This window comes from Grammomys surdaster, unplaced genomic scaffold (genome assembly GCF_004785775.1).
Source record: "Grammomys surdaster isolate TR1022 unplaced genomic scaffold, NIH_TR_1.0 125977, whole genome shotgun sequence".
Classification (NCBI taxonomy): domain Eukaryota; kingdom Metazoa; phylum Chordata; class Mammalia; order Rodentia; family Muridae; genus Grammomys; species Grammomys surdaster.
In genome coordinates, this window is record NW_021620793.1 from 3,010,765 (window position 1) to 3,037,586 (window position 26,822).

General features: G+C 47.3%; 1 protein-coding gene and 1 pseudogene across 1 annotated transcript in view; both read right to left on the reverse strand.

Annotated features, from left to right (window-relative positions):
* Window positions 1-26,822, reverse strand: part of Kazn (kazrin, periplakin interacting protein) — a 361,892-nt gene that overhangs the window by 266,618 nt on the left and 68,452 nt on the right. The window lies entirely within an intron of this gene.
* On the reverse strand, window positions 919-1,128 carry LOC114609622 (annotated as a pseudogene).

Sequence of the window (26,822 nt, forward strand, 5' to 3'; positions counted from 1 at the left end):
GGTATCTCTTGTTGGCAGGCTGTGTGCTACAGGCTAGCTGGCCTACAAGTTTCTAAGTCTCCTGTCTCCACCACATATCTTGTTGGAAGAGAATCGGGATTAGAGGCGTGCACTGCTGAATCAGGCTTTTGACGTGGACTCTGGGGTGGGGAGCAAACTTAGATCCTCAGGGATTCCCCCCCCAGTCCTCTTTTAACCCCCACTCCTGTTTTCTGTGTGTCTCTTTGTATCTATGAGAATCAATCTCAGGATTTATGACTTCCTCCCCGTATCCCACTGTTTAGCTCTGACATGCATCCAGTTTGAGCCGCTGAGGGACTGAAGGCCAATTTGGATTTCAATTTGCCCTTGTAATAAACAGTGCTGCAGTGGGTCGGTCTTATATACAGATTGCTGCCAAACCTGCTTAGGATTTCCGAAACCCTACCCCCGGACCTAACCGGGGGGGGGGGGGTGTGCTCACCTGTAATTCCAGCCCTTGGAAGGTAGAGGCAGGAAGATCAGGAGTTCAGTCATCCTTAACTACTTAGAGTTGGAGGACAGCCTGGGCATGTGAGACCCTGTCTCAAAGGATGAGACAAAATGAGAAGAAGAAGAAGAAGAAGAAGAAGAGGAGGAGGAGGAGGAGGAGGAGGAGGAGGAGGAGGAGGAAGAAGAATAACAACAACAACAACAACAGCAAAACCAACTTCACTGGTTTGTGCTGGCTGTCAACATTGAACTGTCACCTCTAAGATGACTGCTTAGCCAGGATCTGACCACAGACACAGACAAGGCAGAGGCCAAGAGTCTCATTTGCTCATTTTTATTTATTTATTTATTTTTATTTATTTATTTTCTTTAATACAAATGGTTTATTTAACAGTCACAGGTCATTCCATGGCTAAGTAGTGGATATTCCAGGACCCAGCAGCAAGGTCAGTGCAACCTCCGAGCTTCTCTTTCTGACTCCAACAGGGTGAGCACATCACCCTCTCGAACGGGGCCTTTGACGTTTTGGATGATAGAGCGGTTGGTGTCATCCATAAATTCCACTCGCACCTTCGTGCACTGTCCCTGTGAACCAGTCTTGCCCAGCACTTTGGTTACCCTAGCCAGCTTGATGGGCTGCACACAACTCGTGTCCATGATGGCAGCGATCTGGCCGAGAGCTCATTTTTATTTTTTAAAAAAGATTTTACTTGTTTTATGTATGAATACACTGCAGTTGTGTCTTCAGAGACACCTGAATAGGGCATTGGATCCCATTACAGACAGTTATGAGCCACCATGTGGTTGCTGGGAATTGAACTCAGGACCTCTGGAAGAGCAGCCAGTGCTCTTAACTGCTGAGCCCTCTCTCCAGCCCTCAGCTGCTCAATTTTCTGATGCATAGATTTTTCACTTCTCTACAAGACACGTCAAACCACTGTCTTGGGCTGGGAGTATGACTCAGCAGGTAAGCGCTTACCCTGCACACGTGAGCAACAGAGCTCATAGTTCCAAAACCTGTGTAAAAGCTTGAAAAAGCTGGGTGGGTGTGACCACCCACCGGAGATCCCAACAAGAGGGAGGTGGAAACAAGGAGGTTCTTGGAGTTGCGTTGACTAGCCAGACTAGATAAAAAGGCAAGCCCTGGGTTCAGTGAGAGACTCTGCCTTAATCTATAAGGTGAAGAATGACTGAGGAAGACACTGGGTGTCAAATTCTAGACCCCACGGACAATCACATACATACACACACACAACTACATGGATAAATATTGGTACACATACTAATGAACATCACACATATCGAGAATATTCATAAACACTTATGAATATCAGAAGTACTTACTTACATTTGCAAAGCTCACCACCCAGGGTATCCTCTACCCTGGGGATCCTATATCCTGGGCATCCTAATTCTTAGGCATCCTATACCCTAGACATCCTATGCCCTGCACATCCTATACCCTGGACATCCTGTACCCTATGCATTCTATACCCTGGGCATCCTATACCCTGGGCATCTTATATCCTAGGCATCCTACAGCCTGGGAATCCTATACCTTGGGCATCCTATACCCTGGGCATCCTATAGCCTAGGCATCCTATACCCTGAGCATCCTAAACAGTGCTGCGGTCATGAAGAGGTCTTCAGCAGATTGTGATGGTCACCTCAGAAGCAGAAGGCTAGAGTGCACTCCTGTCATAGAGGGAAGCAGCAGAAGAGGGCTTTAGAAGCAAGGGAGTGAGGAAGGGCAGCCACCAAAGTGATTAGGAAGCAAAGCCAGGAACCGGAAAGGAGATGGCACAGGAAGTTAAACAAAGAAATATATCTCCCACACATGAGGCAGGGAAAGGTCAGCATGGCAGACGGTCTTGTCAGAGTGAACGGGCAGAAGTAATTTACTGACTGCACAGGTGGAGGCCCTAAATTAAATGCATTCCTGTCCTCCGCAGGTTCCAGGGAACACAAGAATCTCTGGGGGAAAGAAAGAAGTCAGAGTCCTAGTGGCATCAGCACCTCAGAAGATGTAGTATGGATGGGGAGGCTGCCAGGATGGGGAGGCTGCAGGGACAGAGGGGCAGCTGTCATCCAGCTGGGAACCTGAGGCTAGCTCAAATGGAAATAACAAGCTGCCAGCAACCACCTTGCCATAGAAGGTGTTCTTAGGGGCGCATTAAAGAAATTCTAGCTTCCTTTTCTCTGAGTTGCAGCAGCAGCAGCAGCAGCTGAGGACAACAAGGTGGGTCATGTGTCACCTTCTAGTGGCCTCTCATCGTGTCACAGGCAGCATAGATCCAGAACCCAAACCCTGGCTCTACCGACCACTCGTTTCCCAAGTACCTCATGATATATCCCAACATTTAATGTCTTATCCATCCAGGATGGGGATGGTCTACTAATCTCCAATTTCTTTCCTCTACATTTCCTCGTGCACACCCTACCCCTGTCACTCAGGCTTGACTGTTTTTCAAATGTTGCAGGGCCTCTGCACTCTTCTTTGCTCCGAGAGCACCCGGTGTATTCTTTACACTGTAACTCCTCCTCCTCCTCTGCCTTCCAGGCTTTCTCCATAGTGACACTGCCATTTGCTAACAGACCACCGTATCCAATCTGATCTAACGCTTCCTTTTATCTCCTGTACTCTCCCTCTCTGATCTGAGCTCTGGATGGACAAGTGGTCTCACCTACTTTCTCCTTGTCCTGTTTAAAGATCCAACGCAGACGTCTGGTACGTGAGATGTACCTGACAGGTGACTATGGAGACATTCCTTCAAACAAACATTTGAAGAGCTGCTGCTCATTGGACCAAAAGTTATTCGTTGTCTGCACACTGAGGGCTGAACAGACAAAAACCACACCTGCCTTGCATTGGAGTCAAGAGGACAGGCTTTCAAGGAAAGAGGCATGTAATGTATGTGCATGCTTGAACATGGGTCAGTCACACAGTGTCTGTAAGTCTTTGATATGTAACATTTTCCTCTGATATAAAACCTTCCATCTTGGGGAACTCATTAAGATGCTAGATGATCTAAAGGGAGGTGAAACATTCTGTCCTACAGAGAAGCTCATTCATCTCGGGAAGTAAGCAACTCAAGGTCTTCAGGAAGTTCCTGAAACTGAGCACATGAACTAGGCTCTTCCTTTTCCCTGTATAAGCAGTAAGGATTGCTACTTAGAGAAGACATTCCTCAACCTGTTGGATTGCTTGTGCAGTGAGCTTCGTGTTTCTGGCTTTCATGAGCTGTCACTCTTGCTGGGTTGGGATTTTGAAGAGGCAGCTGTCTTTGAGTCATTTCTGCTCCTGCAAGTAACCCCTCACCCATATTCCTGAAAGTAACACCAATTAACCTATTGGATCTCTGAGTTAGACTTTAGGGATATCTGTACTTTGGGTTATCATTGATTCTTATCTGGGGTGGATAGTAGATGAAAGCGGATGATTGATCAATGTTAATGGTTCACTGGATCTAGGATCATTTGAGAGATGGATCTCTGGGCATGTCTGTGGGAGATTATCTTGACTAGGTAAATTGAAGTGGAAAGACCCATCCACTGAGGGCAGTACCATTCCCTGGGTGGGATCCTGAAGTATATACATGGAGAAAGAGGGCTAGGCAGTTGTATGATTCATCTCTCTCTGCTTCCTAACTGTGGATGTGATGTGACCAACTGCTCCAAGATCCTGTTGCCTTGACTTCCACCCTGTTGGGCCATACCTCAAACTATGAATTAAAACAAATCATTCCTCCTTCAGTTGCTTTTATCAGAGTGATACTTTAAATCACAGAAACAATAAAAGAAATTAAGACATAACAGTTGAAAGCAGACCCAGATTCTTAATCTTGAAAACCAGGGCTACATCTTGGAGACCCAGCAACCCTAGTTCTAAAGCCATGCTGCCTGGAAAGTTGAAAACAGTGGTCTGCAAACCCCACACCTTCTCTCTCTATGTTCTATCTGTCAGTCCCTCCACATCTCGGGATCTTCCTGCTTCCATCTCACCCCCAAGGACCCAGCTCTGCCAGACAGGGGGAGCTCAGGGCATAGGAGTTAAATTAACCCCCTCCCCTTCATTGCTTGTGTCAAATGTGACCCACAAGACAATGAAGTCATGAGAACAATCCTCTGGCATGCCTGTTTGTGCTAAACCCTCACAGCTTGAAAACCCAGCGGCGGAAGAGACCAACTATTTAACAGCCCACTTAGAGGCGGTCCCAAAAGGAAACAAAAATGTTAGGTCTACATAAAAAGAGAGAATCATAGCAGATTCAAAGAAAACTACTCTTGTAAGAGCCCAAATTTGTGGAAAAAACTTGTCAGCAATTCCCCTCCTTTTATTCCCCAAAGGATATTAAAACCCGCAGAGAGAGTAGAGTCCCCATAAGGACATTAGCACACCATGCTAGGGGACATGGAGACTAGTGGAATGGGAGGACATAAGGCTGCTACTCACATCAGTGGGAGAGGGCATGTGGAGGCAGACAAACCAGGAGAGTGGGACGCTAGCGGGAAAACAAGTGACTGTTTCTTTATAGAGAATCAGAAGTGACCTTTTGGATTAGCAACGTGAATGGCTGCAAAGCAGAGCATAAGACAGGGCAGGGTATGAGCTAGGTTTCCCAGGGACCCCTGCTCTCCACACACAGTCTGTGCAGAGGGACCAGATATTCTTGGTCAGTGTGGCTGATCATGGAAATACTGGCTCAGGAGAGAATCTGTGAGGTGGATACCCTCTGGGCTCTGCCAGAGCAGCCAAGAGGCCCAGTTTGACCTCCTCATTGGTAGCCAGAGAACAGGTTAAGGATGGTGTGCGGCTGGCGTGTGCTTCTAGCAGGTGGAACACGGATGGAGGAAAGGTACTTACTTTGGGGCCGTAGCTCAATTTATCTTTGCTCGGCCAAGCCCAGCTAGAGATGCTCTGGACACACTGCCTCTCTGGGTCTCAGTGTCCACTGCTATCTGGACCCAGCAGAACAGCATGAAGACCACAGTTGTCAGCGGGGCAGTCCAAACTTACTACACTCAGAATTCAGAAGCTTTGGGGGAGAGGTCTCTGTCAATCTCATCAGGGTAAAAGTTAAGGTCAAACAACAAGGCTGGGTTAGAGTATGCCTTGTATCTAATGAGCACGTCCTTCTATGAGTCAGAATACAAGAGGATACAGACACCCATGGATGAGGGCCAAGTGAAGAAGGGACAGAAGGACTCATGAACCAAAAATTACCACAGGTCAATAGAGGCTGGATGAGCCCTCCCCTAGAGTGCCCAGAGGAGAGAGTTCAGGAAATACCTGGAATCTCTTTCTTGTATTTCTTCAGTGTCAGTTAAGGAGCCCAGAGCCTTGGGCACGTACTAAGGTGTTCAAGCCCTGAGTCCCGTGCCACCTCATCTAGCTGTGACGCCTTGATTTTGACATTACATGCTCTTTCCACTTAGAGTATGTGAGCTATGAGGTTGGAGATGTCTCTCATTGATCCCCCGAGGCATGCATGGGCATTGTATGGGAAAGTGCCCTTGTAAGGGGAGTTATGGTGTAAATCTTAAATGTTCTCCTAGTCGTCTATGATGAAAGCTTGTCACTGGCCTGTGGTGTTAATAGGAGCTGAAGGCATCTCTAGGAGGATGGACCTTATGGGAAGAAGTTAGGTTATGGGTAGGCATGCCCTTGAAGGTGATGTTAGGGAGTCTTTTTCTCATACCCTCTCTGCTTGCCAGCAGTCAGGAGATAGACAGGTTCTTTCCACTGTGCTCCCTCCACAATGTATCATGCTGCCACAGGCCCAAAGCAGCAGAGTTGAGCAGCCATGGGTTGAAACCGACAAAACCATGAGCCAAATAGACCTCTTTGTAAGTTCATTTCAGGCATGCTGGTATAGTGACAGCAAGCTGGCTCAAGCAAGAGCAGATGCATGCTCATTGAAGGAATACATGGGATGGATAAGCTTTCTCACAGTGTCTATCTCCAGGGAGCGGAGAGGGAGGGTAAGTATGACATCATGATGCTGTAGGCAGTGTGACCAACAATGGAGATATATATGCGTGTGTGTATACACACACACACACACACACACACACACACACACATATATATATGTATACACACACACACACACACACACACACACACACACACACACACATATGTCCTGTGAGTCACGGTGCCTCTCGCAGGGTCTTGAAGTATTAGGGGGTAAGGAAAAAGTACTCCAGAGGGAGGGACCTGTGTAGGGTGCAGATATGCCTGGGAACCTGAGCTGGGATCACTCTACCCATCTTCCCCGAAGCTTCAAGGTGCATAACAGATGGGTCTAATCAAACTGTGATGCCTAACACTGACCATTATCAGGGTTTGGGATCACCAAGGAGACAAGCCTCTGGGCATGTCTGGGAGAGAGTTTCTAAAATGGGTTAACTGAGGGGGAAGGACTCACCCTACAGTGTGGGTAGCGTGGGTAGCGCCATCCTGTGGGCAGGGATCCTGGACGGAATATACAAGTAAAAGCAAGCCAAACACAATATCCATCTCTTCCTGCTTCCTGACTGTAACCAGCCACCTCCCATTCCTGCCTCGCTTCTGCCTTCCCTACCACGATGGACTATAGTTTCCAAGCTGTGAGAGCTGGAATCAACCCCTCTCTCCTTTGACTTGTGTTTGCAACGTGTGAGCAACTAATATAGACACCAGGTGCATCAGGAACTGTGTCTGAGGTCGGAGGAGAGCCCTCTCACCATCCTTATCGAGAAGTCTCATAGGGGTCACCTGCAGTTGAGGGGCCTAGAGGGGAGAGCTCGGGATTGGCTAGGGGTAGCAGAGTAGGGAGGAGCAAAAGGCTGCAGGGAACTCTGAAACTCTAAGTTGACTCAAGCTGAACTGGAGCCATGAGGCCTGATTCCAATAGTGACCTGTAGGAGGCGCTATGGCGGGGTCTGTCTATTCATGTGTGCCCGCATTTTCCTCTCTAGCAAACAAGGAACAGTGTGTGTGTGTGTGTGTGTGTGTGTGTGTGTGTGTGTGCAGAAGCTGGCATCCTGCTTCAATAACCTGGACAGTCTATTCTCCAAACACTCCTGATCAAGCGGTCCAGCCCTTTCAGAATATCAAGGGGAATGCCACTTCCCTTTATTTGCTGGTGGAGGCTTGATTAAAGACCTTGGGTCCATCTGCTTTCCTCCCAGCCTTTAAGAGGAGGCTCCAGTGTGTAGCCAGAGTGTAGGGATGGCTTAAACGTTTAGGGACAAGGAATGCAGGAGCATGCAAGTCCCTGCAGCCCGGATCTCTGTGATGAGGAACTGGAGCATTCTACATTAGATCAGACTTCACCCTTCAGAGAAGCCTTTTAAATACTGCCGTAACCCAAAGAGAAAAAGAAAACAAAGTCGGGGTGCTTTTAATACAATCGGGGGAAAATGGTTCTGAGCGTACATTTGCAGAGGAGCCTTTCAGGGGAAAGGAAACATCAGTGAGCATTAGGACTCGAAGGGTGAGAGTCTTTGAAGACAAATATGCTCTCGGGACAGGAGCATCTGTTGCTGAGTTATCTACCAGTCCCAAACACACGGCCCTGGTTTCATAGCATCATGACTTCAGACAAGACACAGCATTGCATGTTCCCGACGGCTGTGCTGGGAGTGGAGGGGACAAATGCATCGTGCAGTTCTTTCTTGCCAAATGTCTGCTTGCAATGGCCAGCACTAAGTACAAACAGCCTTGCAGAAGGTGGGGGAAGGGGCCCTTGGAGTCCCAGAACTGGTGGAGAGCTTTGCCATCACTGATTTTGCCACTTTCAAATTCCTTTCTGCTGTAAGCAAAACATTGGAAGTAATACTACCCAGGACGCAGTATCCCAGGTCCTTCTTAGAGTGAGAGGCGAGAGGACCAGGGCTGTGGGGATCACAGGTAAGGAGATGTGCACTGTATTCTGGCCAGAATTTCCATCAGGGAGGAGACAAACATAGACAAAGGCTGCCTGGGTCACTTTTATTGCTTGGGGTGGTGTGCTAGCTGTATTTGTATAACCTGACCATAAGATCTGAACCAAACAAGTTTAAGAGACTTAACCAAGTATAAAAGACTTAGATTCGCTCATGGTATCATACAGCATCCATCCACCATGGGGGGGAAAGGCAGGGAAAGTAGACAGAAGTTCACGGTGCTTGAAGCTCTTCACGTCTTGGTGACCTAGTAAGCAGAGAGAACAGGGCTGGAAGCAGGGGCCTCAGCCATCTGAGGTCCACCCCTAGCCATCCACTTCTACCTACTTCCTTCACACAGGACCTGCTTCCTGAAGTCTCTGCAGCCTCCCCAAAATGTGCTACCAGCTGAGGGAACATGGATTCAAAGCCTGAGTCTATGAGGGTCATACTGGAGTCAGACCATGAGAGACGTCTGAGGCGCAGGCTTGGTTTTCAATGCTGTCTTAGAGCTCTCCACCTGTGTGTTTTGTCTGCTCTGAGCATCAGACGCCTCACGTCACAACCTCACCAGAGGACAGGAATTCGCAGGCGTGTTACGGATCTAGCACATGGACAGGGCATTGTTACAATCATGAATCATATTCCATTTGTTTCTGAGTCTGTAGTCAGTCACAGTAGCCAGTGTTCGGGAGGGGCGCCATGAGGACAGCCTTGAGGAAATGTGTGATAATGGTATATGACTGATTCCTTTAAGGGAAGAGGTGGCCAGGAGGATGTGTGAGAGGAGTTTCCTCAAATTTACAACATCCCCAATTCCTTCTCAGCTGTGCTGGTGTCTCCTACTCACTGGAAACCAACCTGCTGGCTCCGAAATGCAAATCTCTCCGAGGCCAAAGCATATGCATCTTGCTTCCAGAAAGCACACAAAGCAGTAATTTAGAAAACACACCCAACACAAATACCCTTAAAACTGCCTTTGGCGACGAAACACTGCAAATGCAGCATCCTCTGTTTCCTGATTACTAAAGAAGAGAAGGCCAATCATTTCTTGGCAAAAGTCTTGTTGTGGAGTGTGCCAACGTGCAGGTGTGACCTACACAACGCTCTGCATGTGAATGAGTGAACACTGGCTGGTGCCAGTGAGCTTGGCAAGGATCCCCCTTCTGATGAGGGCACAGCTCTGGTGACACCCTGAGCAGAACCCCCGCCTCATGCAGCCACACCTGGATGCCTGACCTCCAAACACTGGAAGGGGATCTGTGGCTGAGGGGGGGCGGCGTGTTTGTGGTTATTTGCTATTCAGCTATAGAAAAACACAGCTTCTCAGACCCACACACTGGATTCTCGGAGAACTAGAATCCTATCTTATGTAAGCTGGAAGTCTCTCCAACGGAAGAATGAATGAGCAGTATTTGAGACAGGTAATGAATAAAGTTGTCATGAACATGCTGGATTTTGTAGCCAGATGAGCTCCCTCTGTGGCTTACTGTGTGACCTTGGACAGGCTACTTAACCTTTCTAGGCTTTGGTTTCCTTATCCATGAAATGGAATGGGGCTGACTTATCTCACAATGTTACCCCAAGGATGGGACAGGCTACCTTGAAGAGAACTTATACAGAGCACTGTGGTAAGCCTGCAATCCAAGTAGCTAGCTACTTCTGCCCTTTTACAGAGGAGGAGGAAGAGGGAGAGGAGGAGGAGAAAGAGAAGGAGGAGGGAGAAGAGGAAGGAGAAGAAGAGAAAAAGGAGAAGGAGGGAGAGGAGGTGAAAGAAGAGGAGGAGGACAAAGAGGAGGGGGGAGAGGGGGAGAAGGAGAAAGAAGAGGAGGAGGAGAAAGAGGAGGAGGAGGAGGAAGAAGAGGAGGAAGAAGAGGAGGAAGAGAAAGAGGAAGAGGAAAAGAGGAGGAGGAAGAGAAGGAAGAAGAGGAGAAGAAGGAGGAAAAAGAGGCAGGGCCTGGTGGGAGAAAGCAGTGGGAACACTGGCAGTCTGTGAAAGGAAAGGTGGTCTGGTGTTCAAGGTCAGACATGTCTGCTGATGGTGAGAAATCCCTGTGAGGCTGTTTTCTCACCTCCCAAGTGGAGGTCATGATCCAGTCAACATGCTCACCCTCTAGCTGGAGGTTCTAGGAAGTGACTTCAAGCTATTTTGCAAACTGTGCAGCTCTGTGCCAGTACCAGCAATTGGGAGGGAAGGAGAGCAAAATAATAATAATAATAATAATAATAATAATAATAATAATAATAATAATATAAAACCCAGAGGTGCAGGGTGGGCAGGGGGAGATGGCAAAGGACAGAGGTTGGAGACGCTGTATCTCACTGTATCACACCAGCCCAGCCCAGGGGGACATGATATAGGGTCACCTGAGACAGCGAGAATGTAAGACAAGGGTGGTCCCTGACACATGACAGGTGTTAGATGGCCATTTTAGGGAATTTTTGGCCATTAAACAGAGCCAAGAAAGATAAAAATCACCAACTGACAGGATAGAGGGACTCAGACATCTCTCTCACTGCCCTGGGTCTCCCTGAGCCCTGTTGTCACCTGAGGCTCTGTGTAGAAGCTGGTGCTCTGTGTCGAGATGCCATGTGCTTGGTTACCATGAGAGAGTTCTTCTGCTTGAGTCTGTCCACACAGGCCTGCACCAAATGCCAGAGCTGAGAGGGATTGTGGGAATCAAGACTGTCATCTACACAGGTGTGGTAATGCAAACCGGCCAGGGCAGTGTTTGGGAGGCTAATGCAGGAGGATTGTGCATAAGTTGGAGGTTAGCCTGGACTACATGATGACTTTGAAGCCATCCTGGGTTACAGAGTGCCACCTTATATAAAGACAATGACGACACCAAATATAAAACCACATTTGTCCAACATATTCCTACAGAGGAAGAAAGGGGATCAAGAGACACCTTGGTGCCTCATTACCAGCTACTCTAGATGTCACTTAGCAATCTACCCTTCAATAGTGTTAAAGCGCCACTTAGGGCAAACCTGAGTGGCTGCAGATCTTTTCTGCCAAGTTGTTGTCCCTTCCCTAAGTTGGCTTTCACAGTGTACCCAGACCTCTGCTCATCTCAGACACACTAGGCAATAGCTTTGCACTGTACACTTGGGGCCAGAGCACTCGAAGGCAAGGTTCCTGGTGATGAATGAGATTTCAGGGCCAGACTACAGAGCTCACACTCCCCAGGCCCTGCAACCTGCAGAATGAGTTTCTCTGTGCTTCAGTTTCTGTATTCATGACTTGGGAATAAAAAATACTATGCTCACATCAGAGCCCAGGCGCAGCTGTCCCAGTCATTCCTCAAAGTGCCTCTAGGGGGCAGGCTATCACATTCCCAATTCCACCAGGAATTCCCAATTCTCAAAACCACAAGGCTCTTTTCACCCAGAGAAAGCCCAGCATATACCCACACCTCTTTCTTCCTTCCAGGAAGAATGGACACCATCACAGCGCCAGGATCGGCAGCTCTTTATAGGAAAAGTCCCTTCCTCGAGGTTCTTGACAAGCTTCACAAGCAGTCTTAGAAAAGCTAGAAATTACTTGAAGGCCAGGTGTCTCTGTCACTACAAATACTCCCCACTTGGACCCTGAAGCATCTGTGCCCCTTCATCCTGCTGCCCTCTATGTCCAGAGGTTCAAAGGTAGACCAGTAGGCTGTGCCAACATACTAGCTGTTTAGGAATAGTTTGCTTTTGAACTCTTTGAATTCTGTTCCCTCAACACCTTCAGTGAGAAATTTCACATGGACCTGCATACTAATCTAACTGAGAACAAGGGTAGATCTGAAGGCAGCATGGCTGGATATATTTGAGAAGGGATGTGTCCATTATCACGTATAAGAGCAGAGGGCACATTGGTGTTCAGGTTGGGACTGTAGTAAATGGTGGGAACAAAATGGAATTGCTATGAGGGTAACCAGATGGCACAGAATCTATCTAGAATACATATCATCAGTCAAGCCAGAGAGCAGCATAGGTAAGAAAGGAGGAGAGAGAGAGAGAGAGAGAGAGAGAGAGAGAGAGAGAGAGAGAGAGAGAGAGAGAGAGAGAAACCTTTTGTGGCTCCACCTGCATTCAATTCCTAGCGCTCACTCACTCATTATAAGGAGAGGATGGATTGACTCAAGTTGTGCTCTGACTTCTGCATGTATGAAGGTCACTGAATGGATGGAAAAGTAAGCAGTCACAGGGTCATCTCTGTGAGTGACAGTGATGGGCACAGGAATGATGGGCTGGCATAGATCTGACAGAAAAGGTCTATCAGTGTACCCGGGAGAATTGTAAAATGGCTCCTTCAGTCTGGGCCTGACCATGTGACAAGCCTTGGTCAAGGACATGTGGGGATTCCAATGCACACAGACAAGCAGAGATTTGAAGAGGCCTTGAGTGATGCTAACTCTTCCCTTTTTTGCTGCCATGATGACAGGCCCAGGCTAGACTCATGGAGGATGAGAAAGGTATGGAACAGGCACTCCAACAGACAGATGGTCCACAGGTACGGAGCATGCGCTCAGTCATCAATCAGCATAGCTGAGCTGGCCACTCAAGACTGGCCAGTGATGTGCATTCACTAAGGGCAGGGCTGCGTACTAATTGACATGTTGGTCGCTGTCCCAAACATCAGAGGGAGCAGAGACTTACTGTGGCTCACAGTTCAGAGGTTTCCAGTCAGAGATGGCAGGCTCCGTGACTTCTGGGTTATGTAGAGCAGAAAATCATGGTGGAGGCCATGCAACAGCAATGTTGCACACCTTACTACAGCTGGGGAGCACACAGGGAGTCAGGCAGGGTCCAGGGAAAAGTATGTCCTTCTAGGGTATCCCTTCCCCTAGTGACCTAATCCTGTAATTAGTTCCCATGTCCCATCCACATCCATGCGTGTGCATGCACACACATGCCTCCTAACACACTCACACATACATATGCATACATGTGCACACAACACACACACACACACAAACACACACACACACACACACACACATGCACAACCTATCTACTAGGAAGTTCTAACTGCATAATACCTAGTGTGTCCAGGGCTTCTCACTGTCTCATGAGAGGGAACAGGGAAGGGGGGGGGGTGTCTGGGAACTAAGTATTAACTCAGCAGCTGCTGCAGGTTAATTTTAGCTATGGGTCATTCTGGGGAACACTGAAGGCTGCTCATGTCTGGGCTGTGTCTGCCACCAACGTTTGGATCTTGGTCCTTCTGGGCCTTACAGAGGCCCAACTTCAGTTCTCTGAGAGAAGCAGATTATTTAGTAACTAGCAGGTCGTGGGCCATTGTGCCCACGGAATAACCATCAGTGGAATACAGTATGCAGCATCCAGTCTGTGTCTTTCTGGAGACTCTCAAATGAGTGCAAAAGTCTCAGGGCCTGGCTTGTCCTCTGGGAAAACATGGTTCCAGCTCCACCCTGCTGTTGCTTTCCAAAAAGTGCAAATAACTTCCCCGCTTGTCTACCATCTCAGTGGCCTGGAGTCTAGGTCAACCCTTTTGAGACAAGGTCTTGTGTAGCCCAGGCTAGCCTCAAACTTTTTATGTAGCCAAGGATGACCTTGAACTCTTCCTCTCTGTACCTCCCAAGAGCAGGGATTGCAGGTATGTGCCACTGGTCCTGACTCCTGTTTGAGTATTTGATTATAGAAGTCCCAGTTGGCACCTAGCACCTGTACCCTTTGTTCCCTCCTTCTGAGGGCCCCCCTGGTTCTTGGTCTCAGGTTTCTCTGTAGTTTGGCTGACCTGGTGATAATGTAGTCCTTGCTCTGTCTATGTTTAAGAGGTAGAACCTTCACTGACGGGGTCAGGAGAGCTCTGTCCCCATGCTGGATTCACGCCATGATGGTAGCAGAGGGACCATGAGAAAGGACAGCTTTGATGGCCCTATTGCCTTGTGTCACAGATGATTTGGTATAACTGATGACTCGGTACAAAGGCCCTCACCAGGTCGCAGCGCCGGGAGCTTGCATTTCCAGCCTCCTGGATCAGGAGCCTAATGCTTTACTGTCATTAATAACTAATCCAGCGTCGACATTTCTTTTCCTTTGGCTGTGATAATACGCTCTGGCAAAAGTAACTTAGAGGAGGAAAAGGTTGATTTGCGCCTGTGGTTCAAGGGCACGGTCCATTTGCTGGGAACCTGGTCGTATTACATCCACAATTGGGAAGCAGAGAGTAATGAGTGCACGAATGTATGCTGCTGTTCAGCTTCCCTTTCCTCATGTCTATGAGCATGGATTCCAGCCAGGGAATGGTGCCACCCACGGTGGGCAGCTCCACTGTATTCAAGATAGTTCCCTACAGGTACTCTCAGAGGCCTATCTGCTAGGTGATTCTAGATTCTATCTCGTTGACACTTCATGCTAATGATCATACCCAGACTGTAACATTAAGTTACAGCAGCAGAAAGTCAAGAGCCAGACTAGACTCAGAGGTTCCCTTATCTCTGACACATCCCCTCTCCAGCCTGACCCTCCCCTTCAGGCAGTATCTGCTGCGGCACAGCAAGTCCTTTTAGATGTAGGGCTTAAAGCACGTTGAGCATCCCACAGGTTCTGTGTAGCACAAGTCAGGTGACAAGCTTTCCAGTCCACCGAGTGACTCAGGGCCTCTCACAGGCTGCTAGGGGGTGCCAGCTGAGGCTACTGTCACCAAAATTGTGGTGAAGATGGCCAGCTTCCATGTTTGCTCATCTGTCTGGTGGCCAGAGGCCATTCCCAGTTCCTTGCCATGTGAGCCGCTCTATGGCTCAGAACCCAGCAGGTGTTATGGCAACTGAGAGAGGACAGACTGTGTGGCAGCAAGACAATCACAGTCCTTGTAACCTGGCCTCAGGAATGACACCTGTCTCCGTCTCTGTCTTCTTTTAGACCCAGACACAGAGACACAGTCTTGTCCTACCCAAGAGGACAGTCACACAAGGCACAGACTTTGGGAAGCATGGAGAATGTTCTAGAATCTATTTGCATCATATTCCCTGTCCTCCAAAGAAATCAGCCCCCACCTCCAAACTACTACATGACCCTTGAATGTGTACCGAATCAGTAAGTAATTACTGTATACCAGAGTGGCCTCCCCCCAGGTATGGAAAAGGACACACAGAAAGTCGGGAGCCTTACTCTTGGGAAAGACAATGAAGAAATGAAGATGGGAATTAAGAAGTGGAGATCACTGTTGGGGGTGAGAATGAAGCAGGGGAGATTGGGGTGCTCACACGGGACTCTTCTCTTTAGAGTCCTAAAAGAATTGACTGGTGTTCCAGGTTGGTATCCAAAGGGAGAGTGTCTAGGTGGATGAGACAGTCAGCACAAAGGCCCTGTGATGGCCTCCAGACTGGAATATTCAGGAAACATCACGGAGAAAGCTAAGTCTCTAAGATGGAGCACATGAAGGAGAAGAGGGAGGGGGAGGGAAAGTAGGTGTGGGAGGAAGAAGTGCGGGAAGGAAGAAAGTATCAGAAGTATGTCTATAATGACGGACTTTGTAGGTGGAAATCAAATGACACCCCCACTAAAAATGTAATAAAAAAGATATTTTAAAAATATGAAATGATAATCTATAGGAACCCAAACTGCACCACAGAAATCAAAATAAAGCATCCCCAATTTATAATCCACACCAGTGCTATCTGCTGGATGCCACTCTGGTGAACAGGAGATGCCAAAGGTGAGAATGCAAGCCTGTGGACTGGAGGCAGCTGCTGGAAATCACAAGTGTGTGTGTGTGTGTGTGTGTGTGTGTATGTGTGAGGGGGGGAAGGGAGAGAGGGAGGGGCGGGGGTGTTCATGAGCATGTGGTTGTCAGGGTATGCTTGTGAAAGTCAAACAACAACAAAACAACACGTGGGAGTCCATTCTCTCCTGCCACTGTGGATTCTGCAAATCAGACTCAGGTCACCAGGCCGGCACAGCAAGCATCTTCAACCACTGAGCCATCTCATGGGCCCCAAACAAAAACAATTCAGGTTTGGCAGGCTGAGGAAGAAGCCATGCCTGTGGGCATCACGTAGGCAAACCACGCTAATGTCTCCTGTGGAAACCAAAGAAAGAAAGAATTTTTTGTGTCTGATGAGGTTAACAGGTACCTAAGAGGGTAGGATTTAAGCCAGCTCCTTGGCCACAATCACACTCTGAGATGGCAAGATAGACAGCAATGTAGAACACGGCTCCATGCCTTGAATCACCTCCCATTTCCTTCTTCTGGAAGAGCAGGGACCAAACTCCTGATTCTCATTGTACTGTAGGTGTCTGCACAGGCTCAAGCCCTCTGGGTGAGCAAAGGATGTCTTCATGTGTGGGAAGACACAGCCAGGTTCATGGGGACCAAAGAAGTTTCAAACAGAGAACTGATGTGTCTCTAACCTGTTCAGAGCGGGGAAAGAGGGAACCCCAAGCCTGAGCCCTCATGAGTAGACAGACATGGGCTGCTCAGTATCAGGCTTGTGGAGTCTTGGGATCATCTTCAGTAGCCATTCAAATTCTAAGAGCCTTTGGCAGGGTGGCTCACACCACAAGTTCCGTGGGGGAGGACTCTGGGCTTTATTTTACAGCAACTCAGTGCCTGGTGTAGAACACATGACACATGCCGTTTGCAAAAATGTTGACTGCCCAGTGTCTACTTAGAGATGAAGCTGAGGAAGAAACCGGGAGACCTAAAACCTTTATGGATTCCAAGTGACTCCTTACACTGCTAATGACACAGGGAGCAAGCTAAAAACATATGGAATTCGACTCAATATACATGACAAACAAACAAAGGCCTGAGTGTGTGTGTGTGCGCGCGTGCGTGTGTGTGTTGTTCTTGGTTGAGTTTCCTAAGTAGCCACCACAGCAGTAGAAAATTCCAGAACTCAGAAGATAACCTCGGAATCCCTGGTAACAGCATGGTGTGAGTGGGAGAATTCATTTATGGGACCAAAGACAATTAAGGTTTCAAAGGACAAACCATTCTATTATCAAACAAGTTCGGAAAGTTCTAGAAGAGAGCTCTGCTAAGTCTATGAAGCTGATGGCTAGGGGAGGAGCTCCCAGCCTGGCATGGTCTTCAGGATGGGGCACTAGGTTTCCACACCTGTGAGTGTGATTTGAACGAGATCTCCCAGTAAAAGCTATTCCTGTCTTAAGCATTTTGCAAAGCCGATGGCCTTTGGAGAGCTGAGATGTCACAGGCTGGGATCTAAATGGATCTGGAGTTAGCGTTGCTACTCTAAATGTCTATGTTGCCCACCTCCGTGTGCCCTAGCATACTGGTGACTCTCAGATAAATCCTTTTGGAAAGTTACAGCAGTCTGATGCCTATGGCAGAGATTTCTTGGCTTTGCTGTAACCCACCTGTCTGATGTTTCTACTCTGGTGTTTGTGAAAACAACCTCGATGAATGATTTTCTTTGTTCTCTTTCTATAAAAGCTTCATGGAACTGTCACCTTGTTGGGAAATGTTATTTGGGGAAATCTGTATCTATGGTCCCAGACCACGATCACTCATAGTTGGCTGCAGGATAGACCCTCATTCCCTTTGAGGAGAAAGTCATGGGTATGTTCACCCTGAAGCAGATGCTGAGGTGAGAGCAGAGATGTCAGTTCCTCTGTCCTCAGGGTTGGCGTCTTCAGTGGAAACCAAAATATCTCCCACGGCCACGCCCTCACCTGGCTCATGAGGGCTTTGATGTCCCCTTTACCATATGAGTTAGGACAGAGATGCACAGAACATCCTGGGGAGCTGAGAAGTCAGAAGGAAGCTTCTGCCTCTGGAATCTGGCTGAAGCCTTAGCCACAGAACAAGGATCCCAGCACAGTTAACAACTCCCTTTCCAGTACAAACCCTTCATTTCTAGGACTCTCACCAGAAACCACATGGGAAAGGACATATGTGAACCCTTTGTGCAATCTTAGTGGCTCCTGGTTTTACTCCACCAGATTCTGAATGCATCACACATCTCGAGAGTCACCCCATAATACGTCTCTTTTATCAAGAGAGAAAGCGTAGATGCAAAAGGTTATGGCTAGGGCCAAGGCAATCGGTTGCTGCTCTCCCCAGTAGTACATACGGCTAAGGCCAACCAATCAAGTGCTGCTCTCCCCAACAGTGCATATGGCTAAGGCCAAGGCAATTAATTGCTGCTCTCCCTTGAGGATTCATACTTGGATATGCACATTTTTTTTCTATTTCCCCTTGGGAAGCCCATGCTAGGGTATGCCTCACTTTGAATACCCCTCTGTCCCTTAATCCTCATTTTTAAGTCCATATTAAAATACCTTTAGGGCTGGAGAGATAGCTCAGTGGTTAGGAATGCTTGTTGCCTTTCAAGAGGACCTTTGGTTCCCAATACTTACATCAGGTAGCTCACAACTGCCAGAAGCTCCATTTCTAGGAGATCCTGCGCCCTCTTCTGGCCTCCACAGGTACTGACACTCATATGCATATACCCATACACAGAGACACATGTACACATAAAAATAAAATAAATCTTAAAATGTAAAGTCTAATAACATTTCCAACCCTGCTTTACCACATATCAGCTAAGATTGAACTTCTTTTTGATATGGAAGCCTGGTTTGGTCTGAGTTGAGGTCCCTAAAAGTCTAATGAAATTCTTCAGACTAGTAACAGTGGCTGTGTCGATCAGTGTTCTTGTCCACTTGTCCCTGACACATACTTCAGGGCTGGCATCCTCAGTGGAAACCAAAATACATCCTCCTCACTGACAAGGATCTGGCAAACGCCCTGTCCCGGATCCTTATACACACTGTTGGGTCCTTGAGGAAGGGAGGTGAGATCCACCCATAACCTCTCGGTCTTGGAGCTAAGAGGATTGTGGGACCAGACATATGAAAGGGGAGGGGGATCATTTAATCATGGATTGATGGGTTAGATCTCTAGACAGTCATACTGTCTACAATCCGGGGATTGTATACCTTTTCTAATTCCTGGCTGTCACGGGAGGGTTACAAGTGGGTAGCTTAGTGTAAATCCAAGCAATAGAGACAAACCTAGCATTTCCTTGATCAACCAGTCAGCAGAAACAGATGGGCCATTCACATTAGGATCAAGTGCTTAGTAAGGATGTGGGGGACCTGCCAGAGACTGAACAGTATCACTCCCTCCCTGTTAATCATGTCTCCAAGTTCCAAGCCTCAGAATGTAACAGGATTTGGAGATAAAGGTCTTCTAAGAGGAGATTAAGTTAAAATGAGGTCATTTGGGTAGGGCTCTAATCCAATCTAACTGGTGTCCATGTAGAAGGACGACAAGAGGGATGACTGGGCACATAAGGCTGTCTGGGAGGAAATAGCATGATGGTGGGCCATCAGCAAGCAAAGGAGAGAATGGACCCTGCTGGTACCAGAGCTTGGACTTCAGTCGCTAGAACTGAGAAGATGAATGGTCGCTCATTACATCACCCACCTCTGGTATCTCACGGTGACATGCCAGCTTATGGGTGTAGGGGCCATAGCACTGAAGCTGTACTATATGATTGTAACTGTCTACACAGTTACTACTCACTGAGGATAGAGCCTTCTCAGAAGGCTACCTTGATAGAGGGGCATAGGGAGCAGAGAGGAGCCAATACTGCTAGCATCCTAAGCTTCCTCTCTTCTTCCCTCTAAGTCCTGCTGGGTAGGGCTCCCCAGTGGTAAACCCAGGTATAACATTTTCTCAGGTCTCTTCCTGTGATGGTTGTAATTAATTGTCAACTTGCCACAATATAGAATTGTGGGAATAAAGTCTCAATGAGGGATTATCTATAACAGGTTAACCTGTGGGGATGTCTATAAGGGATTATCTTGACTATGCTAGTTAATGTGGGAAGACCTACGTTACCATGGGTGGCACCATTCCCTAAGCTTGGGATCCTGGGCTGTATAAGAGTGAAGAAATCATGCTTAAATACAAGCATGCATGCCTTTAATTCTTTGCTTTTCACTGTGGACTTGACATGATTAACTGTTTTAACTGTCTGACATCCTGACTTCCCCAAAATGATGAACCATAATCTGGAATTGTGACCTGAAAAAAACCCTTTCTCCCTTAAATTGCTTTTGGTTGTGTTTTATTAGAGCAAAGGAAATGAAACTGCGACACCTCCAGAAACACGAGTTGGATGGTAAAGGCACAGAGCCAACGGGGTAGAGTATATAGCAATTATTTCTAGCCCCAGTTCTTGGAGATGTCATCCTTGAAGAAGGTGTAGGAGGTGACAGGTGTATGACCTGGCCTGGAGAACTTGGATGTTTTAGTTCTGTTCCCAAGAATGTCCTGGCAGTACATCATGTGACTTCCCCACAGGAATGGGCCTTGTCACTCCTCTGAGCCCAAAGAGGAGTAATTGGGGTTCACAAATACACAGAGTGGCCCTGGAGTCCAAGGGGTCTGCCTGGAGAGGGCTGGAGGGTGCTGGGCTAGATTTCAGAAATTATACCAAGAGTACCTGTTTTGAATACAAGCCCAGTCCTCTGGCAAGGAACAGAGGGTACATCTTTTGAAAAATCAAGTAAATAAGTAGCTTTAATAACATCTTCTTCCAGAGGCGTGTGAATAAGACCTTCACTGGAAGCCTACTCACATCGTCTGTGGGCTCAGGATCCAGTTGAAGTTCTCATAGCGATCCGTAATGAGGACCAAGTACTGTTCAAGAAGTCCCAACCCAGACTGATTTTGGACCCACTACATCCAAACCCTGGAGAGGCTCTTTCCTTGTTACCATCCACACATTGCCCACGTCTCATCCCAGCCTCGTGACGAGGACTGCAGAAGCAAGCACCGACCAGGTACAAGGAGACTGTACATCCTTGGCTAGAGTTTTCTGGGGTTTAGTTGCCTCTGGAAAGACAGACACTCTTTGCTTCTTCGGAGGAGAACCAGGTTGCATGCTCAAATTTGTCCCAGTGACATTTTACAGCAGAGGGTGGGTAGGCGGTGGACATACTTGACATTACAATATTTTGTTTCCAGCTGAAACATTTGATTTTCTTGTTTAGTAAACACACACCCACCTCAGACACTGAGAGATGAAATGGTAAATGGACCTAGCCGGTGAGCATAGTTTGTTTTCCACTTTAGACAAGGACTCACTTTATAGCCCCGGCTAGCCTGGAACTCACTATGTAGACTAGGTTGGCCTTGAACTCACAGAGATACAACTGCCTCTGCTTCCTGAGTGCTGGGTTGAAGGTGTGTGTCATTATGTTCAGTAGTCTCTATTTTACCTGCTGAGTTAAATTTTCCAGGATACCTGGGGCAAGCTTACCTTTCTCCAGAGATTCATCTGGCCACACCTCCCTAGCCTGAGGGCTTTGCTGCTTAGCCTTTTCAGAGACCTCTATAGCCATGTGATCTATTCTCTATAGCACAAGCCTCTCAATCCTTTACCTGCGGTGATGGGTACACTCCCACTCCTTCTGATCTGTAAGCACACATTATTCCTGCCTCAGGGCTTTTGCACTTGCTATTCTGCCTCTGCCTGGACTGTATATCCCCTTAGCAAGGCTGCCTCTTGTGACCTACAGAGCTCACTATAGCCAATGGGAATTGCCCTTCCCTGTACATCAGGCCAGTGATTTGAAACCAGCTATATAAGAAGTATTTACACCATGGTCATTGGCAAACTCCATGCGGCTGGATTTTGTTTTCTCCCTTGAGGAGTTGTTGGCTCTGTCTGGTTCTGTCTTATCCTTTAGGTCTTCTTGATGCTTCTCACCCTGACTCTCAGCGCCTGCTTTTTCCAACTTGCAAACATGCACGTCTTTATTGGTAGTATCTGGTGGCATATCCCTTCCCCTGTAGGCTCTTTGGAGCAGTCACCTGCCTTTCATTGGTCCTGTGCTCTAGCTCAGCATTTGGCGAGCATGCTGCTCACTGTGCATTGGCTGAGCATTGACTGAGCTGATCTTTGGGTGACAATGGACTCTTTTCTTTGAGTCTCTAGTTAATTACGAGGGGTATACATTCTTCCCTGGGAAAGTCCAGTCTTCAATGCAGGGAACTCAAGCAGGGAGTGAGCTTCAAGCCATGGAGTTTGTCATTGCGTTTACACAGTTCTTAATCCAAACTTTCTGAACAATCCAAATGCTCTCCCTCCCTCCTGTTTTATAGGACGTTGGTTGGGAAAGACATGAGAAAGACTTGCCTGCTACTTACTGCCTTGCCTGGGTTTTGCCAACTGTGGGGTGATGTGAGTGGATGCTTTAGCATTTTTTTTTAAATGTGTGTGTTATATGTATGTGTGTGAGCAAAACAGAAGCAGTCATTAAAAGTTGTTTGTTTTCTAACGAGAGACACAAAGGGGATGGATCCAGATGGGAAGGGAGGTAGAGAGGAACATGGAGGAGTAAAGGGAGGAGAAACCATAGTTATTATATATTATATGGAGAAGAATGTTATTATAAAAAATTAAAATATCTATGGAAAAAACACAAGTATGTAGCACTGTGCTCAGCTTCTTGAAACATAGTTTCTAGAGAGCAAACTAAGACTCCCTGTTTGCCTGGCAAGTGTTTTAGTGACTGTCATCTCCCCAGCCTCACCCACTCTAAATCTGTAGACATTACACACCCATTCATTTTCTTCAATCTGGGTTCTGGGAACAAGGAAGAAAATCAAGTTAGTGTCTGTCCCCATCTCCACATCCTCCTGATGGCATCTTCATGGCAGAGGTGGACAAACATAGAGGAGTCTGTCATGGGGCAGCGTGTGCTGAGTGATGATAGGTCTTCTAGCAAGATTTCCCAGAGATAAAGAACAACTCAACGGGGGACACAGGATGACCTCATGGAGACAGTAAAGTCTGAGGTCGGTGTCGAGAGATCAGCTTGCTGAAGCAAAACCTCTGTGCAGCAAGTCAGACAGCCCATGCTTGATTCCAGCCATTTCTCCTGCAACCAGATTACAAGTGGGATGATGGACATCTCAGTAGATGTCTAGGTACACAGATGATAGCAAAAAGCAGAGACACCAGTACCCAACCCTGGGTCATGTCAGACCCCTGTCCACGTCCTTTCGCTGGCCACACACTTCCACCATGCTGACAAGTGGGTTATTGAAGTTGAAAAAATACACTCCAGGGACATCTTTGCAAGGGTATGTGAAATGCTATGATTTTGGACTTGAACCTGCTGTGTGGGTAGAGACCTAGCACCAGAGACACAGAGCCATCTTTGGTAGAACACAGGTGATACAAAGATATAGATGAACTTATAGAACCTGGCCAAGGTTTGGGCTCCTCTTCCCCATCCTGCAGGGAGGGAGGCTGAGCTCTTGAGATACTTCATGTGATGACTTATAGTCACTGTCAACTTGATATGCTCCAGAGTCTCACAGGAGAGGAGCATGTCCACGTGGGACTGTCTAGGGTAGGTCAACTGAAGTGTGCAGCCTCACACTACATGCGGGTGGCACCATGTCACAAGCCGGGTTCCAGGATTGAGTAAAAAGGAGAGAAGGAGCTGAGCATAACTGTTCACGGTTTTCTGCTTTATTTGTGAAATTATCACATTTTAAAAATTAATCAATTAATTAATTACTATGTGAATGTGCCATGTTATGGGACATGCATGGAGGTCAGAAGACAATTTTCAGGAATCAGTTCTGCCTTTCCACCATGGGGGTCCTGGAGATCAAACTCAGATCATCAGACTGGGCAGCAAATGCCTTTACCCACTGAGCCATCTTGCTGGCCTGCTTTGTGCTTCTTGGACACAATGTGACCACCTTCCTCAAGCTTCGATCCTTATGACTGCCATGACGGACTACAACTTCAAACAATTAGCCACCCCTGAAGTTGCTTTTGTCATGGTATTATAGACAGGGACAATCACTAATGGGACCTTCTCTCTCTTTCCCTGCCAACAGTGTGTGCTGGGTGGACCTTCTCCACTAAGGAAAGAAGTGTTGTTGTATACTCAACAAAGAAAATTAACAGTGAGAGTTTGGAGAGCAGGAGCAAGACTCAAAGCAGGGGTATGTATGTGTTCTGGAATAAGACCCAGCAATCTAGGATTTGTTAAACCTTCCAGAACGTTCACAGAACCTTTTATCATGGATATATGCTCACTCTACTTTCATTCTGTCACTGTGGTAAAATATTCCAACCAAAACAACTTAGTGGGAAAACGGTTAATTTTATCTCGCAGATCACAGTCTGCTGTTGAAGGAAGTCAACGCAGGAACTGAAGCAGAAACCATGGATAGAGGAACCATGCTGGCTGGCTCCCTCCCAGGCTCAAGCTCAGCTATTTTTCTTGTACAGCCCAGGACCACGTGCCTAGAGAATGGTGCTGCCCACAGTGGGCTTGGCCCTCCTACATCATTCACAGTCAAGACAATCCCTCACAGACATGCCCACAGGCCAATCTGATCTGGGCAATCTCTTTAATAAGGCTCCCTTCTCAGGCAACTCTAGGCTGTGTCAAGTTGACAGTTAAAGCTATCTATGACAATGTTTCTGCTGTAAATAGCCAAGCTGCCCATGGAAGTGGGAAACCTGTCACATTGCCTAAACTATCACCCATTCATTCGTCTTCTAGCATCTTTCCTCCCTTATTCCTAGAGGACATACATTGACTTTCCATGACCTGACTCCATCAGATTACCCCTGCCTCAACTTTGCACCCAACAGCACTAACTATTTATACCCGCAGTCTCTCTCTCCCTAGTGGCATAGGCAGTCCCCTCTGTCTGGAGGGCTTGCCTTTAATTGGCCTATAGTTCTTTGGGATTTGGCATCCTGGCTCCCTGCAGGTCTGATGGCTCTGGGAGTGAATGCTACTTTGTTCAATTGCTTTCTGCTTCCCTTGGCACCCAGCCTGGCACCAGACCTGCCCCTCCCCGAGGGTGGGGGGGAAGGGAGCTCAGAACTATGAAGAATGGCAGTATTGAGATCCTATTCTAGGAGGGAGAGGACACAATGGTTGTTGGATCCCTTTAGGGTCCCAGAGTCACACAGCAGGGGCTTTCTCAGCAGGAGAAGTGATTTAAGGGTAACACATGCAAAATTAACTTACCGGCTGACGGAAAACTGAATTATGTATAACATGTTGTGAGCAAAAATTCCTGGAAAGAAGCTGTGTCTGCAAAGATTGACTAATTGAGACTGTAGTGGTATAGGGAGGTTGGGTGTTATAAGTCCAGAAGTGAATTACCTTATCTTGGGCTAACTTTTGCCTCCTGAATAACCATGACTTGCTCACCCTCTATGTCAGAACTAATATCCTGTGACTAATAGATAAGACACCTTTTGGAATCTATTAATTTAGTATACCAGTAACTTTCACCAACCCTAAAGCGAAGAATGTATCAATTAGCATCTCAGGCCTGTAGAAAAGCTTCCCCTATCTCTGTGTACCTGACTTATGATGTACCTAGACATATTTCAAACTTACCTTGATTTATGACTTTCTTTGTTCTGTAAAACTATAAAACTTCATGAAACTGTTTTCGTTCTGGAACATAGAATTTGAAATAACCTAAATCCATGGTCCTGGACCATGATCACCTCAAAATGGCTCCAGAATAAACTCTCTCGTATTCCCTTTAAGATGTGAACTGTGTCAGTGTATCAATAGTGTTGAGTATGAACACATCTCTTGGCAGGCTTTTGTAGCCTTAACCAAAGCACACAGGAGTTATAGACAGATGTTCAGGATCCTGCATCTTGTATCAAGCAAGCTTTGCCCGCTACAGTGGGGGGAGAATTAGCATCCCTCAAAGCTGCATTTTGGGCAGGAAAGCAGCACCCAGTGAGGCAGGGGCTGGGAAAAGGTGGGACACTGCTAAGCCGCTAGGGACCACATTCTATGTCTTCTCTCCCCCTCTTCCTCTTATTTTTCATAGTATGGTGTGTGTGTGTGTGTGTGTGTGTGTGTGTGTGTGTGTATGCCATGATGCACGTGTGCCAATCACTAGAACCTTGTTGAGGCAGGTTTGGTCTCTCTTGACTCTATCACTCTTTCTGCCTGCTCCAGGCTAGCAGGACCTGGAGCTTTTGGGCAATTCTCCTGTCTCCACCTCCCACCTCACTGTAGGAGTGCTAGGAATACAGATACTTTTTATGAGGGTTCCAGGGATCTGATCTCAGCTTGTCAGGCTAGCACAGCAAATGCTTTTACCCACTGAGCCATCTCCCTGGCCTCCTCCATCCCTCTTCTGTAATAACTCCAGGGCAAGGCTCAGTCTATCAGGGACTAACCTTCTTCCTGACTCTCTATGAATGCCAGATTCAGCCTGTTGGTTAAGCTTCTAGCAGCACATTCATAAGACATCATAGATTTCATGAGGTCAGCTGGAGTCATGTCTAAGACCACCCCGAGACAGCCTCAGAGCCTAGCATCTTCTAACGCTTGAATCTGGTGTGTGTAGAGGTTGACTCATACAGCTCGCTTGGTTGTTCAGTGAAGGACAAAACTATAGGATAAGGTCATTGCGGTAGAAAGTTCTAGAA